General features: G+C 39.0%; 1 pseudogene; it reads right to left on the bottom strand.

Moving 5' to 3' along the window:
• The window catches only part of LOC124018326, a 17,386-nt pseudogene that overhangs the window by 11,309 nt on the left and 1,077 nt on the right, over positions 1-5,000 (bottom strand).

Genomic DNA, 5,000 nt, shown 5'->3' with positions numbered 1-5,000 from the left:
TATAGAATCATGTTTTTACTAGTCGTAGAAATATAGAATCATGTTTTTACTAGTCGTAGAAATATAGAATCATGTTTTTAATAGTTGTAGGAATATCGAATCATGTTTTTAATAGTTGTAGGAATATCGAATCATGTTTTTAATAGTTGTAGAAATATCGAATCATGTTTTTAATAGTTGTAGAAATATTGAATCATGTGTTTAATAGTTGTAGAAATATAGAATCACGTTTTAAATAGTCGTAGAAATATAGAATCACGTTTTTAATAGTTGTAGAAATATAGAATCATGTTTTTACTAGTCGTAGAAATATCGAATCATGTTTTTAATAGTTGTAGAAATATCGAATCATGTTTTTAATAGATGTAGAAATATAGAATCATGTTTTTAATAGTTGTAGAAATATAGAATCATGTTTTTAATAGTTGTAGAAATATAAAATCATGTTTTTAATAGTCGTAGAAATATAGAATCATGTTTTTAATAGTCGTAGAAATATAGAATCATGTTTTTAATAGTTGTAGAAATATAGAATCATGTTTTTAATAGTCATAGAAATATAGAATCATGTTTTTAATAGTTGTAGAAATATCGAATCATGTTTTTAATAGTTGTAGAAATATCGAATCATGTTTTTAATAGTTGTAGAAATATAGAATCATGTTTTTAATAGTTGTAGAAATATAGAATCATGTTTTTACTAGTCATAGAAATATCGAATCATATTTTTAATAGTTGTATAAATATCGAATCATGTTTTTAATAGTTGTAGAAATATCGAATCATGTTTTTAATAGTAAGAGTTGTGCCTATTCCTTCTCAAATCCTTTCGAATGTTTCAGCTACAATGGAACCCAACGGAATGGTCCCCAAAAAGCACAAACTCCCAAAGCAAAATGAAGTCCAGCTGAAATAAGTGGTCCGGGCCGAGTGTCTCACCAGTCCCAGGAAGATACAGAAGAGTTGCACCACGTCGGTGTAGGCTACAGAATACAGACCTCCGACTAACGTGTAGAAGATCGCAATACAGGCAGAGATCACCACAGACATCTTGATATTTATGTCTATGATCACACTCAGCGTGGCTCCTAGAGGAACAGACAGACCTGGTCAGAGATAGTAACAACACAGACAGAGATCACCACAGACATCTTGATGTTTATGTCTATGATCACACTCAGCGTGGCTCCTAGAGGAACAGACAGGGACCTGGTCAGAGATAGTAACAAAACAGACAGAGATCACCACCGTGCTGTAACATCATTGATAATAACTTACCCAGAGCAGATAAAATGGCCGCCGACCAGAAGATCTCTCCCATTAGAGCAGGTATGAAGAGCAGACCGCCCATCCTCTTCCCGTACTTCTGCTGGAAAGGGTCCAGCATGGTAACGTAACCTCTGGAGCAGACCCCCTGCATGGTTGGCATGTTTAATAAACGCACAGGACATAACCTCTGGAGCGCATGGGCTTGGCGAAGAACAGACCCCCTGCACACGGCAAGCATGTTGGCATGTTTAATAAACGCACAGGACATAACCTCTGGAGCGCATGGGCTTGGCGAAGAACAGACCCCCTGCACACGGCAAGCATGTTGGCACGTTTAAGAAACGCTCAGGATATGGGGGATTATTATGGATTATTTCACAAGTCTCCGTTATTAAATTATATATTCCAAACTGTAGTCTATTGTACGGTGCATTTGAAAAGTATTCAGACCCCTTGACTTTTTCCACATTTTGTTACCTTGTTCTAAAATGGATTTTTTTTAATGACCCTCATCACTCTATGCACAATACCCCATAATGACATCACAATACCCCATAATGACATCACAATACCCCATAATGACATCACAATACCCCATAATGACATCACAATACCCCATAATGACATCACAATACCCCATAATGACATCACAATACCCCATAATGACATCACAATACCCCATAATGACATCACAATACCCCTATAATGACATCACAATACCCCATAATGACATCACAATACCCCTATAATAACATCACAATACCCCTATAATGACATCACAATACCCCATAATGACATCACAATACCCCTATAATGACATCACAATACCCCATAATGACATCACAATACCCCATAATGACATCACAATACCCCTATAATGACATCACAATACCCCCATAATGACATCACAATACCCCCATAATGACATCACAATACCCCCATAATGACATCACAATACCCCATAATGACATCACAATACCCCATAATGACATCACAATACCCCTATAATGACATCACAATACCCCATAATGACATCACAATACCCCTATAATGACATCACAATACCCCTATAATGACATCACAATACCCCATAATGACACCACAATACCCCTATAATGACATCACAATACCCCTATAATGACATCACAATACCCCATAATGACATCACAATACCCCATAATGACATCACAATACCCCATAATGACATCACAATACCCCATAATGACATCACAATGCCCCATAATGACATCACAATGCCCCTATAATAACATCACAATACCCCTATAATGACATCACAATACCCCTATAATGACATCACAATACCCCATAATGACATCACAATACCCCTATAATAACATCACAATACCCCTATAATAACATCACAATACCCCATAATGACATCACAATACCCCTATAATGACATCACAATACCCCTATAATGACATCACAATACCCCTATAATGACATCACAATACCCCATAATGAGATCGCAATACCCCTATAATGACATCACAATACCCAATAATGACATCACAATACCCCATAATGACATCACAATACCCCTATAATGACATCACAATACCCCATAATGAGATCGCAATACCCCATAATGACATCACAATACCCCATAATGACATCACAATACCCCTATAATGACATCACAATACCCCATAATGAGATCGCAATACCCCATAATGACATCACAATACCTCTATAATGACATCACAATACCCCATAATGACATCACAATACCCCATAATGACGTCACAATACCCCTATAATGACATCACAATACCCCATAATGAGATCGCAATACCCCATAATGACATCACAATACCTCTATAATGACATCACAATACCCCATAATGAGATCGCAATGCCCCATAATGACATCACAATACCCCATAATGACATCACAATACCCCATAATGACATCACAATACCCCATAATGACATCACAATACCCCTATAATGACATCACAATATCCCTATAATGACATAACAATGCCCAATAATGACAAAGCGAAAACCGTTTTTTAGAAATGTTTGCAAATGTATTAAAAATAAAAAACAGAAATACCTTATTTACATAAGTATTCAGACCCTTTGCTATGAGACTCCAAATTGTGCTCAGGTGCATCCTGTTTCCATTGATCATCCTTGAGATGTTTCAACAACTTGATTGGAGTCGACCTGTGGTAAATTCTAATGATTGGACATGATTTGGAAAGGCACACACCTGTCTATATAAGGTCCCACAGTTGACATCGCATGTCAGAGCAAAAACCAAGCCATGAAGTTGAAGAAATTGTCGTTTGAGCGCCGAGACAGGATTGAGTCGAAGTACAGATCTGGGGAAGGGTACCAAAAAATGTCTGTAGCATCGAAGGTCCCCAAGAACATCATTCTTAAATGGAAGAAGTTTGGAACCACCAAGACTCTTCCTAGAGCTGGCCGCCCGGCCAAACTGAGCAATCAGGGGAGAAAGGCCTTGGTCAGGGAGGTGACCAAGAACCCGATGACAGAGCTCTAGAGTTCCTCTTTGGAGATGGGAGAACCTTCCAGAAGGACAACCATCTCTGCGGCACTCCACCAATCAGGCCTTTATGGTAAAGTGGCCAGAAGGAAGCCAATCCTCAGTAAAAGGTACATGACAGTCCTCTTGGAATTTGCCAAAAGGCACCTAAAGACTCTTAGACCATGAGAAACCAGATTCTCTGGTCCGATGAAACCAAGGTTGAACTCTTTGGCCTGAATGCCAAGCGTCACATTTGGAGGAAACCTGGCACCGTCCCTACGGTGAAGCATGGTGGTGGCACCATCCCTACGGTGAATCATGGTGGTGGCAACACCATGCAGAGGGGATGTTTTGTCAGCGGCAGGGACTAGGAGACAAGTCAGGATCGAGGCAAAGATGAACGGAGCAAAGTACAGAGAGATCCTTGATGAAAACCTGCTCCAGAGCCCTCAGGACCTCAGACTGGGGCGAAGGTTCACCTTCCAACAGGACAATGACCCAAAGCACACAGACAAGACAACGCAGGAGCGGCTTCGGGACAAGTCTCAATGTCCTTGAGTGGCCCAGCCAGAGCCCTGACAATTTAATCAATTTTAGAATGAGGCTGTAAGGTAACAGAATTTGAGGAAAAATTCAAGGGGTCTGAATACTTCCCGAACTCACTGTTTATTATTAATGAGATGACTCACCTACGATGAGACTTAGCGCATATCCAAAAGGCGCTTGTGCCCAAGCCAAGCCGTACCCAGGAAGATAGACGTACTCCGCCGTTCCGTTTATATATCCGCCACCAACCCAGGTCGCTGCAATGACAACAGCTAAACATAAATGTTCAGCCTACAGTAATTCACAGAGTCAAAACATGATGACCTGATGCGTATAAATCCAAACGACAAGGTGACAACATTCCGCGCATAAGAATTATGCTTGAAAATGGCCTGATAATTAGTTCCTTCACGGAATAATGTATATTTTTTTTAAATCTGTAAACTGAAGCTGTTCAATGTTGCAATTCAACATGTTAGTTAGTGTCTTTAGTTAATGAAAGCCTTTCCCCGAACCATCGAGCATGAGTTATCAAATTGAAGTAGCCGATACATTTTTTACAACCGGTTTTTATATTAATCAAGTAAAACATTTTTTTAAAGGGTATAGTCCTACAACATTCTGTTAGTAAAATTTCAGAATCACCTTTATTTAGAAATCAACTTAC

Source organism: Oncorhynchus gorbuscha, unplaced genomic scaffold (genome assembly GCF_021184085.1).
Source record: "Oncorhynchus gorbuscha isolate QuinsamMale2020 ecotype Even-year unplaced genomic scaffold, OgorEven_v1.0 Un_scaffold_473, whole genome shotgun sequence".
NCBI classification, from domain to species: domain Eukaryota; kingdom Metazoa; phylum Chordata; class Actinopteri; order Salmoniformes; family Salmonidae; genus Oncorhynchus; species Oncorhynchus gorbuscha.
The sequence above is the reverse complement of the archived record's forward strand: the minus strand, read 5'-3'. Positions and strand labels throughout refer to the sequence as shown.